The sequence below is a fragment of the Cyprinodon tularosa genome, unplaced genomic scaffold (assembly GCF_016077235.1).
Source record: "Cyprinodon tularosa strain WSP-4 unplaced genomic scaffold, ASM1607723v1 ctg317, whole genome shotgun sequence".
Classification (NCBI taxonomy): Eukaryota; Metazoa; Chordata; class Actinopteri; order Cyprinodontiformes; family Cyprinodontidae; genus Cyprinodon; species Cyprinodon tularosa.
In genome coordinates, this window is record NW_024039027.1 from 362,210 (window position 1) to 376,756 (window position 14,547).

A 14,547-nucleotide genomic window follows, 5' to 3' on the forward strand; every position below is an offset into this window, starting at 1 on the left:
GACCCCAAACTTTTAAATGGTAGTGTGTATATATATATATATATATATATATATATATATATATATATATATATATATATATATATATATATATATATATATATATATATATATATATATACATACAGTGTGTAAAATAAATATTGAACACAGTACCATTCTTCTTAGTAAAGTATATCTAGAGGTATTGATGACATGACAGTTTCACCAGATGTCGGAAATTTTTGTTATGTGTAATAAAGTGAAATGACACAGGGAAAATATATTGAACACACTTACAGAAGTGTATTTAAAACTTGGTATAAAAGTGTTTGCTAGCAATAACAGCTTCAAGATGCCTCCTGTATGGAGAACTTAGTCGCATTTTTTGCTCATGTGTGATTCTGGCCCATTCTTCCGGACAAACAATGTTCCTTAACGCCACACTGCTCCTCCGGCGCCGCACTTTGGCAGCCCACTGCTCCTCAAGGGGATGGGTTAAATGCATGTAAATTTCTGCAATGTGAGATCAATAAAGTCTTATTATTATTACATGTTAATCTTTTATAGATTATCACAGTGGATGATTGGCAGGAAGGAAATGCATTGCCACCTTCATCTAAACCAAATAAAAAAGCTTAAAGTTATGTGTAGGAGGCCATATTATCTGCTTGTTTATATTACAGTAGCTACCTGCTGCATTTAGCTAACAACTTGTTTTGATGCTAGCCTAGAGGCTGTTAAGTTAAACCATTTGTACGAATAAGACGGAATGATGGTGAAGATTCTCATCCAGGTCATAGTCATTCCAAAAAAGTAAAAAAAAAACAATCCGCTGGACTTAGTTTCCAGGTTTGAAGATGTTTAGCTTCCCATCCAGGAAGCTTTTTCCATTCAAAATGTCAGAAATAGCGTTGAGTTCAAGGATTTATAGCTTTTTAAGCCGTGTTTTGGCTTTGTCAGTTTTTAGTAACCAATCAAATTATGTTATCAGTAAGTGATTAAGCAGCCTTTTAGCTAATATTATTTGTGTTGATTCAAGTTGCTTTATTGTGATATTTAAACCAACAAGAAGTGTTTATTTTCCCAGTAATATACTGCGAGTCTGAATTTATCACATAATCCAGGCATGATTCTGAGTAATGCTTAATGAGTAGGAGGATACATTTTTATTTTTATCTTTCCAGCTGGGTTTTTTTTTTTTTTTTTGTAAAGTTGCAGCTAGTTTAACAAAAATAGAAAATGGCAGGTTAATTAATTTGTTTTCCTAACTCAAAACATTTAGACAGACATGTAATAAATATGTAGAGCTAAGAAACAGATTTTTATGAGCCTTTAATCAACCAACATCACCCTCTGAAAGTCAAGATGCTTATTTAACAGCTCAACATGACCAAGAGAGCCTAGCTAACTGTGTGTGATCTGTCCAGAATTTCTACTCTTAACTATTTGATATCAGATCTTCGAACGCCTGTATTATCGTAGAATAAGCCTCAGACATTAAGTTAGAGTCACATTTTAGTAGCCAGCTAAATGCTAATTCTCGAGAAGTGTTTAGTTTTAACTCTGATATAAAACAGGTGTCATGCTCTTGGAGTCGAGACAAAATAGAAGAAGAATAACAGCTAAGACTCAGATCTTGGCGTTAGCTTTCTATGTTCTAGCGTAGCTCATCTTCAAAAAATAACCATTGCGTATCTCACAGACTTATCTGTACGCGCTTCAACATCCATGCTGGTGTCTAAACATTAAGCATTCTTGCCATTAGACAGGATCGCAGGAAATTAATAAGCAATATCATAATTCTCTAGATCAACTTACCTATCCTTCAGGTATTCGGATGTTATGCCTGTCATCCTATGAATGCTCATTAGAATTAACCATTCAATTTTCTGATCTTATAATACATGGTTGACTTGCTAAATAAGCTTAAAATAAAAGGCAATTAAGTATTACGATGAGACCACTATTAACCCCTGCTCGCTGACTTGGATACTATTTAATCGTGCTGTGTTCTCTACGTCATCCGTTAAGATCCCATTACCGGTCGCCGCCTATATTCTGTTTTGACATTTGTGAGTGATGCCTGAGCACCAATATTTCTCACTGCATACAACCGCATGACATGAAAAGCTATTTTTTTTTGTCGCAATCAAATCGACAATTGTAATTCATTTTGTTGTCTTCGCGCTGGGTGAACCCCCTACAATGCCTTGAAAAAGGCTACGGTGACAGCCAGATTATCAAAGGAATAATTCATTTAAAAAACTGTCGATTGCTCCACATGTGCTATCCAACATAAACTGAATGACTAGGAGTACATCTGAGTGCTCCTAGAGGTGAGCAGACGATCGCTTGCTTGGCTGTTAAATATAATTTTAAACGTAAATGGCCTTTTGCGGCTTCATAGTTTGTCTACTCTGTGATTGTGCAAATGCCTAAGATTAAACAATGATAATCAAACAAATTACCCACTCTCCCCCTCCCCCCCCCGGGTAGTGGACCTTTCATTGGTGGATATTTGCATTACAGATGGTCAAAAACAGATTTCCTTTTTTTCCTCTCTAAACTGTTTTATATGGAAACAGCAGCTGGTGTTGTTCCTGCTGCCATTAAAAAAATCTTCCCTATTACAGTGACTCTAGCATTTAATGTCATTTTTTTTCTTTAAAACAACAACTGCACTGATATACAGCCAATAGACAATGCTTCTACTACGTCTAGTAAACTGTGCAGCCTTCTCTGCTTTCTTTTTCATTATCGCCACCTCCTCCTGATTTTGCATGAGTACGTATCAACACTGTGCTTACTATCACTAAGGCACATGACACAACGGAAATGTGGCTGGCAGCAGCACGGCTGATGGTCTTGGTGATTTCTTTCTCCACGTCTCTAACACAAGCAAACTCACTATATCTATAAAAATATGTTTACTTTATTTCTATTTGGAAGTAGTTTCAGAGTGTACTGAATACAATCATTTTATCCGAACTTACAAAACCTTATGCGATGGATTGATCGGTGTAATGGATGGTAAGTGGATGGATGGATGGATGGATGGATGGATGGATGGATGGGATGTAGTATGACTTGGATGGCCGATGAATGAATAAAAAATTCATGATGGATGGCATGCAGTTGGATGACGTAGTGGTAAAAGTATGATGGATAGATGGCTATTAGAAGTATGTTGGATGGATGCGCAAATCGGCTTCGCTCACATATCCGCGTTTACTATATCAGACATGTCATTGAGCGTAATAGATAGGATGATGTACTTGCATGGAAAAGATGGTCGATGGTCACACTGGATGGATGGATAAAGTAGGATGACGACACATGGTTTATATTGGGACTCCGACGACATGCCCTCACTGATGGCAATGGCTGTTTTTTTATGAGATAATGGCATGATCTTCGAATGGTGGCACTTAAAGGAATAGGACGACTCGGGTGGCATGACATCCAATTGCGATAGTGGATGGATCTGAAATGGGCCATACATGCGATCGCGACTAATAAGTAGGGATGCGAATGCGAATCGATGCCAGCCTGATTAGGATCAGCGAGATCGGTCCATCGTGATGGGTTGGCCCCTAAAGTAGGTGGATGGTTGTGAAATGGATGGCTGCATGTAGGTAATGGAAATGGCATGACGATGATGGATGGTTGGATGGATGAATGGCTCATCGAGCTCCTAAAGTGATGGGTGGCATGTATGGATGGATGGATGCGTATCGATGGATTAAATGGATGCGGAATAGGGCTTCCTATGGATTTGCCGTGCCCCCATGAATGATGGCTAAGTAGGACATGTCCCGATCCACCTAAATAGGCACGTGCATCATAAAGTTTATAGCTGGTGAGTCTCTTATGGCTATGGTGGGTTGATGGATGTCATTAGTGACATCGGCTAGACATTTGCTAGGCATCGGTATGGATCGGCATGGCCCTAACTGTGGACATGTCGATTATCTATGGATGGATGGAATGGGATGATGGCTATAGTAGGTATGGATGGAATGGATGGACTGATGGATGGATGCGATGGATGATGAATGGCTATGGCTAAAGTAGGATTGGTTGGTTGTATGGATGGTCATGGATTCTAGCACTGTAGATCGCTAATGAAATAATGGTCGCTGTAGATGGATACTTCCGATCGGGCCATTGATGGATGATGGCATGGTCATCAGAAGCGAAGATGGAGAGATAGGGTCAAGTCGGCGTATGGGTATTTGGATCTGGCTTATAACTGTTTTAGGAATGGATTGCATTGCGATTTTTATGGTTATGCGACTGCGATTGTGCCCCTAACACAGTATGCGCATTGGACTATGGATGAACCTGATATCAAGTACTGATAGAGATGGGGATAGCACCTACTACTTGTATGGGTCTGGCTCTTAAGTCAGGAATGAGGTGGTATGAACGTGGAATGGATGGACTGATGGATGGATGGATCGGATTGGATGGATGAACCGGTGATGGGATGAATGCGATGATGGATTGAGGAATATGTTCGGAATGGCATGGATGGAATGGATACAGCTTATGGCATCTTGGATGGTACATGGTGATTGGAAACGTTTATGGATGAAATGGTTAGCATGGCATGTGATGTGTCTGAATGGATGCACATGACGCAAAACATGCCATTATGGATATTTTGAACTGAGATGATGGCCCTCAATGTGCTACATTGGATGAAATGACGAATGGATGGATGGTATGATATTGGAATAGATGCGGATGATGGCATGGCCATGAGTATGATGGTCTTCAGAGGGATTGGATCGAATGGATGGATTATTGGTATGGAAATGATGGATGAATGGGCTGGATGGATGGTTATGGGAGAACCGATGGATGGATGGCGAAAAATGAATGTGGATGATGGATGATGAGGCCTTCCTTTGATATTGGATGGATGATGGATGGCAATTGCATGGAGAGGATGTCGATGATGCTTTTATGAATGGAATTCGACGCTATGGTATGCTGATAGAGATACGAGCATGGATGGGAATGAATGGATGATGGGATGATGGACATGCTCCGAAATAGGATGTAGTGGATAGATGGAACTGACGTTAGACGCAAGATGGATGAATCGTGATTAGTCTCCTACTAGATTAATCGCCATGATTGGTGGAGCTGTATGGCAATGGACTACTGGCCTTATGGCTAAAGCTAGATGCGTACTCGCTATTCAGAGTATGCAGAAATAAAGTATGCATTGGACTTAAGCTGACTGGCACTGGTAGTGGCTATGATGCGTATAGTCTAATGCTTCGGAGTTCTATAAAAGGATGATACAGTCACTGGCAATGATTAACATGCTCGATTAGTACCCGTACTCTGTTTGGTCTCACCCACAAAAATTCCCGCAGCTAGTGGGATAGAATGGCATGATCCGAGCTCATTCCTACGAAACTATCTTATAACTTGGAATGGATTGATGGAATCCATGGATGGATGGAGGGACTGCTAAAAGATAGCGATAGGTGCTATCCGCCTCTTACATGGACTGATGGATGCTAGAATTGTAGGGTCTCGTCGCTGAACTCTTGATGGATGATGGATGGACTTGCTAGCAGGATGAGATGGCAATGGACGTGTGGATTTGTTCGATGGTATGAAGCCAATGGTTATGTCTCGATACGGACATGAAGTCTTCTAAGTGGATGGTACTAAAGGCTACGGACATGCTGGTAGCGATGAATGACTAGAGCATCTATGGACTTGATGATCTCCATGGATGATGAGATGATGATGTATCGCTCGATGATGGATGGAAATGGATGGTAATGCGATGGGAGTGGATGTATGTGATGGATGGTATGGATGGCTCCCTTAATGAGTAGCGCACTGACGATGGATGGAATTACTGGCTATGATGAGAATGTATAATCCGGTCTCTACATGGCTAAAGTAGATTGGGACAGCATGATGAACTGTATGCGCATGGCGCTTCCACTTTCATGTTAACTAGCTATGACTGAATGATATGCCCTAAAGTAGGCTATGGGTTGGATGAATGGTCGGAGGGACTGATGGATGGATGGAGGATGGTATGGATGATGGATAGGCGCGATGGATGGATGAGGGATGAATACTGCGATATCGATGGATGATGGATGGATGGTCCTCATGAATGGATAGATGGTATGATGGATGGATGATGGATGGGTATAGAAAATAGCGCTTAGTATATAGGATGATGAATGTACTTCATGACGATGATTGGATGGATGGAGGAATGAATGGATAGCCTATGGATGATGGCACTCATTCTCTTGGTGTGGTTCACATGTATAAAAACTTGTAACCGCGCGCTGGCAGCATGGCCGTGGATGGATGGTATGATGTTCGATGCGATGAGTTACTGAAATGGATGGATTGATGGCTAATAATGGATGGATGGGATTGGATGGATGGTGCTACTCCTGATATGACCATGGTTAGTCATGGCGTTGACTGGCTCATCCTCGGCCTGGATGGTAACGGCATTGGAATGGTTACCGAATGTCAGCATGTGCAGTGATGCATGGATCTTTCACCTTATGCACCTCAAAATGTCGATGTACCAATGGCATAATGGCATGGGGATGGATGAATGGAATTGATGGATCTGATGGATTTTCATGCGTTCGCTAAGTGGTCATATTGACTGGATGGATGGATGAATGGGCACGGATGATGGATGAATGGCATGGATGGATGGACTGATGGATGGATGGATGGCTAAAGTATGATGGATAGATGGATAAAGTATGTTGGATGGATGGATGGATGGATGGATGATGGATGGATGGATGGATGAATGGATAGATGGATGATGGATGGATGGATGGATGGATGGATGGATGGATGGACTGATGGATGAATGGATGGCTAAAGTAGGATGGATGGATGGATGGATGGATGGATGATGGATGATGGATGGATGGATGGATGGATGGATGAATGGATAGATGGATGATGGATGGATGGATGAATGGATAGATGGATGATGGATGGATGGATGGATGAATGGATAGATGGATGATGGATGGATGGATAATGGATGGATGGATGGATGAATGGATAGATGGATGATGGATGGATGGATGATGGATGGATGGATGAATGGATGGATGAATGGATGGATGATGGATGAATGGATGGATGGATGGATGGATGGATGAATGGATAGATGGATGATGGATGGATGGATGATGGATGGATGGATGAATGGATGGATGATGGATGAATGAATGGATGGATGGATGGATGGATGGATGAATGGATAGATGGATGATGGATGGATGGATGATGGATGGATGGATGAATGGATGGATGATGGATGAATGGATGGATCGATGGACTGATGGATGAATGGATGGCTAAAGTAGGATGGATGGATGGATAAAGTATGTTGGATGGATGGATGGATGGATGGATGATGGATGGATGGATGGATGAATGGATAGATGGATGATGGATGGATGGATGGATGGATGGATGGACTGATGGATGAATGGATGGCTAAAGTAGGATGGATGGATGGATGGATGGATGGCTAAAGTAGGATGGATTGATGGATGGATGGATGGATGGATGGCTAAAGTAGGATGGATGGATGGATGGACTGATGGATGGATGGATGGATGGATGGATGGATGAATGGATGGCTAAAGTAGGATGGGTGGATGAATGGATGGATGGACTGATGGATGGATGGATGGATGGATGGATGGATGATGGATGATGGATGGATGGATGGATGGATGGATGATGGATGGATGGATGGATGGCTAAAGTAGGATGGATTGATGGATGGATGGATGGATGGCTAAAGTAGGATGGATGGATGGACTGATGGATGGATGGATGGATGAATGGATAGATGGATGATGGATGGATGGATGGATGGATGAATGGATAGATGGATGATGGATGGATGGATGGATGAATGGATAGATGGATGATGGATGGATGGATGATGGATGGATGGATGGATGAATGGATAGATGGATGATGGATGGATGGATGATGGATGGATGGATGAATGGATGGATTAATGGATGGATGATGGATGAATGGATGGATGGATGGATCGATGGATGGATGGATGAATGGATAGATGGATGATGGATGGATGGATGGATGATGGATGGATGGATGAATGGATGGATGATGGATGAATGGATGGATGGATGGATGGATGGATGAATGGATAGATGGATGATGGATGGATGGATGATGGATGGATGGATGAATGGATGGATGATGGATGAATGGATGGATGGATGGACTGATGGATGAATGGATGGCTAAAGTAGGATGGATGGATGGATAAAGTATGTTGGATGGATGGATGGATGGATGGATGGATGGATGGATGATGGATGGATGGATGGATGAATGGATAGATGGATGATGGATGGATGGATGGATGGATGGATGGACTGATGGATGAATGGATGGCTAAAGTAGGATGGATGGATGGATGGATGGCTAAAGTAGGATGGATTGATGGATGGATGGATGGATGGATGGCTAAAGTAGGATGGATGGATGGATGGACTGATGGATGGATGGATGGATGGATGAATGGATGGCTAAAGTAGGATGGGTGGATGAATGGATGGATGGACTGATGGATGGATGGATGGATGGATGATGGATGGATGGATGGATGGATGGATGATGATGGATGGATGATGGATGGCTAAAGTAGGATGGATTGATGGATGGATGGATGGATGGCTAAAGTAGGATGGATGGATGGACTGATGGATGGATGGATGGATGAATGGATGGCTAAAGTAGGATGGGTGGATGAATGGATGGATGGACTGATGGATGGATGGATGGATGGATGGATGATGGATGGATGGATGGATGGATGAATGGATAGATGGATGATGGATGGATGGATGGATGGATGAATGGATAGATGGATGATGGATGGATGGATGGATGGATGAATGGATAGATGGATGATGGATGGATGGATGATGGATGGATGGATGGATGAATGGATAGATGGATGATGGATGGATGGATGATGGATGGATGGATGAATGGATGGATGAATGGATGGATGATGGATGAATGGATGGATGGATGGATGGATGGATGGATGAATGGATAGATGGATGATGGATGGATGGATGATGGATGGATGGATGAATGGATGGATGATGGAATGCAATGGATGGACTGGATGGATGGATGGCATGAATTGGATAGATGGGATGATGGATGGATGGATGATGGAATGGATGGATGAATGGATGGATGATGGATGAATGGATGGCATGGATGGACTGATGGATGAATGGTGGCTAAAGTAGGTTGATGGATGGATAAGTATGTGGATTGGATGGACTGGAATGGATGGATGGATGGATGGATGATGGATGGATGGATGATGAAATGGAGTAGATGGATGATTAGGATGGATGCGATGGATGGATGGACTGATGGATGAATGGTGGGCTAAAGTGGATGGATGGATGGATTATGGATGGGATGGTGATTGGATGTTGGCATGGCTGGATGGATGGATGAATGGATAGATGGAATGATGGGATGGATGATGAATGGATAGATGGATGATGGATGGATGGGATGGATGACATGGATAGATTGGATGATGGTAGGATGGATAATGGATGGAGGGATGGATGAATGGATAGATGGATGATGGATGATGGATGATGGATGGATGGATGAATGGAAGGATGTATGGTATGGATGATGGTTGAATGGATGGATGGATGGATGTGATGGATGAATGGATAGATGGGATGATGGTTGATGGAGATGGATGGATGGAAAAATCAACCACCATAAAAATAAAGAAAAAAAAAAAATAAGAAAAAAAAACAAAACAAAGGATAAACAATAGAGCAATAGAAATAAACATATTCCAATAAAAAAATCCCTAATTAGTCTCGCAAGCCAAACACTTGGTTACTGGAATGCATGGAAATATTATGAAGCATGCAAATGCCGGCTGAATCAAATGGATGGAGGATGGATGTAGGATTACTGGATGGATGAATGGATAGATGGCAATGATTCGAGATGGTATATTGAATAGGGCACGATGATGGATGGTCATTATCGTGTGTACCGAATGTGATACTGCCGCAGTTATGTATGTAATGCCGTCGTACACCATGTAAATTCTCCGTTATTGGATCCTGATGGTACTATTGACTGATTGGTTATGAATGGCATGGCTAAAGAGCTAGGGTTAAATGCGCATGGATGCGAACTAAAGTTATCTGGATGGCTCCATGAAGATGCCGCCCATCTAGGCCTAGACAGTATGACGTCTAATGGCATGCATGAGATTAATGGCACTGATGGATGAATGGATAGGAGGCTGATTCGGTTTTTATATTCGCGATGCGTAGTTAAAATAGATGAATGGATGCGTGATTTTGTGATGCGATGGACTGATGGAATATCCACTCATGAATGGATGGTCTACGAGTTCAAGGAATGCCATGTCGACACTGGATGGAGTGCGCTTTGTATAGGCCCATAAAGTAGAAAGTGATTCTGCCATGGATTCAACTATGCGTGGCCATCTATGGAAATGTTCTCAATAATGGTGTAGGACTGAAAACTGTATGAATGATCTGACTGGACATGCGTTAAAAATGCGAATCATATGGCAATGCTTTTTCATGCTGCGCTTATTGAAATGGTAGCTAGAAAGTAGGATGGAGTGGATGAATATGGATGCGGCATTGGACTGATGGCAAAGTGGACCTTGATTGTTCCTTCTCACTATGGCATGGATGGATGGATGGATGATGGATGCGTATGGATGGTATGGACCATATGATAGGTATGGCTCATGACTTAGGCATTGGTTCAGAGCCTCTAAGTAATTGGATGTGCATGATGGACTCGCATAGGATGGCGATGGATGGAATCGCAATGGATGGCTAGAATCTTAGTTAGGAAGTGGTGTCGGCATGTAATGGGATGGATGGATGAGGATGGATGGATGCTAGACTAATAGCTGACTGACTGGATGATGAGCACATTCGGCTAGCTGGATGGATGGATGAATCGGATCCTAGACTATGATGATGGATGGACTTTTTATTATCATGGAATGTATGGAATGGATAGATGATGTCATCGGACTGCCGACTTTCCTTGTGTGATGGGTTACATGCGCCTAATTGCCGTATGCGACTAGTCAGTGGATGATGGATGGCATGGATGATGGCAGATGTGTTATTGGACTGGATGTAGATTGAATTGGATTGTGGTGGCCTTGAGTGTCACTGGCTATGGATCCCAATGTGCCATCGACTACATGCGTAATAATGAGGATGGATGAATGGATGGATGAGAAGGGATGAATGTAGGTTGGATGAATGGATGGATGGTGGTGGATGAATGGATAGTGGATGATGGATGGGATGGATTGAGGATGGATGGTTGAATGGATGGATTGATGGATGAATGGATGGATGGAGGGATGGATGAATGGATAGATTGGATGATGGATGTCACTCCCTCCGCCTTCCTTGTACCCCGCCCTTATGCGATGAAGGATGCGATGGCTTGACCATCGACCCTATGTTGATTTCATGGATGATGAGTTCATGACATCGGGATGGATGGATGGAAGCCCTAGAAGGATGCTAATGATGGATGCTAAGTAGGATGGATGGATGATAAAGTATGAATTTGGACATGGCATGCATGCAATGATGTCGATGTATGCCCATTGGCGATTGACTCCTTATTATGATGAAGTGGCAACTAGGATGAGAATTATGCCGAATGATATGATGGATGGGAGGACTGTGTGCAATGGACGTTATGGATGGCTAAAGTAGGATGGATGGATGGTATGGCTGAGTGCGAAGTAGAATGGGAATTAATTTTCAATGGCCACGGATGGATGGGACTGATGGATGAGTGTTTATATAACCTCACACACAGGAGGATGGCGTACAGTAGGATACTGCGAACGATGGGATGGTCTATAATAGCCCTAATTTGGATGGCATGGTCATGCGAATGCACTGGCATCGATGGATGGATGGATGGAATACATTATGATAGCTAGATGGATGAGTCGGAATGGCAACTGGATTCATGTAGGATGGACCCTATGGCATCCAGTCATAGCGATGATCGGCACAATTAGGATGGGTGTATTCTGCATGACATAAAGATGAGATTACTAATGGACCTAGATTTGGATGACATGTTTACATTGGATGGACCATACTGCATGAGCTAGTGGATTGAAATTATGATGGTCATGATGGGATCGAATGGATGGTTATTAGTATAGCGTAATGATTAGTGATAGTATAGCGTGTCTCCTGATGGAGTGGATGGATGATGGATTGGATGGATTTCATGATATATACGTGCCTTCATGCGATGCCATGGATAGATATATGATGGTCCAATGCGAAATACGGTCCATAATATTGCGAAGCAACATAGGATTGATATGGATAGCATGCGAGGACTATGCCATTCGGATAATGGATGGCAATGTATGAGACTGGGATCGGATTGATGCGATACTTCCTTTGCCTGGTATCATGCAAAAACATCTATACCTAAAACACGACGAACAAGGACTGAACGGTTATGAAAAGTCATGGGAAATGACCATCCGACCTGATCTGATGGTGCATGATCTGTAAATTGGTGATGCTAAAGTAGGGAAGGATCCTTCCCCACTCTGTAGATCTTGGGCCATATAAGCTATGTTTTGTCTATGTCATGGATGGCCATATGCGTATGCGCAAAAGATATAGCTGGATTGGAACACATTATTAGCGCCATGATATGGGATAGTACTGAAGGATGAATGGGTTACCCACTCTCTTGAGCGTTGGAGAGGGCATGTATTTCCCATTGGAATAGGAGGGATGGCTCTATTTTATAGACTGCATCAAAGAACCATGCTATGGAACATGACGACCTCAATCACTCCCAACTGAAGATGGTATAGATGGAAGGTGGGATAGTGCTTGACTGTATGATGATATGGATAGATGGATGAGTGGATGCTCCCCTAGAGTTATAGGCGACATGAAATGTATCCATTGGCCGTAGCCGATTGTGACTGTGCGAATCGGACGCTCGCACTGGGGGCACATCGCACCTTGGTCATGCATGATTATCGATGGATGTGGCATGGATGGAATGGGCCATGATAATTGGATAGATGTGGGTACTGCTATGCGTGATGGATGGATGGATGATGGATTTTATAGCATGTAATGCGCTCTCTTATGCCCGCGATGACTTGGAATTTCGATACTGGAATTATGTGCATGCTGTTTAATTGCAAATGTATTGGATTGGTTCTCAATGAAATGGATAGTATTGGAATAGCCCACCCATGGGATCCCCCCCCCCCCGATTGCATGGGAAAATGGGATGATGGATTGGATGGATGAATGCGCGCATAGTAGGATTGATGAGATGGGATAAATGAGCGATTTGGGATGCGCGCGCCTGGCGCATCCTGAATTGCGCTATGATCGAATTCTAAAAGATGCGCCTAATGCTCCCTACTTGCGACTGCGGCTTATGAGGAAACTCCTAATTGGACCTACAAGCATATGGTGTGGGCTCATATTGGCACTTAGTCCCCTCTGCGCTGGACTCGAATGCGAATCATGGATTTACGCTTTATGCGATGCATGGGATGGATGGACTGGATGATGGATATTGATGATGATGCTAATGGACTGACCATTGGATGGATGGATGGATGGATGGAATCGTTGCGCTTAAACGTGATGGCTTATGACCAACTTTCATGGATGGCCTCAACAGTCTAGGCATGAGTATGGACACCCTAATAAAGTGCTTTATGGGTCACTGAGCTACAAGTAGGATTGCGATGATACGGGCACACTTATTCTGCGCTACTCGCTCATGGTGCCCCATGATCGGAATGGCTAAAGTGGATGGATGGGCATGGGTTGGAGCGAGATACGCTATGGAATATGCCACTGGTATCCCTCATGTAATGACATGCTAGGTCTGACTATGGATGGTCTACAGTAGGATGGGTGGATGAATGGATGGTTGGGACGGACTAGAACTACGGCACATAGGACTGGGATTCTACTGCCTCATGATGCTGATGATTTGGCGTCCATGGCTCATTGGAACATACGAGGATGCGCATTGGACTGTGCCATGATGAGGTCTACCCATGCCTTTTTTTTATATATAATTGACGAGTCATCGGTAGCATTTGGGCTTATGGCTAAGTTACTTAGATGGAATTGCATGGAACATGGTTTAAATGTGATCTCGCTAATAAGGGTACTGGCTGAAGAGTAGGCTAATTGGAATATGCGTAATCGCTGACCTTGATGGATGGACATGGATTGGTTTAATGAATGCATGACGAGATGGCTAAGAGTCAGGAATGGCTTGTTAGATCTTCATTGAATATGCGCTATTAATTGGTATATAGGTACTGTAATTGGCATGTATGGATTGGATGGATCACTTGGATGATGGATGGATGCGGATGGATTAATCTCAACAACTCGG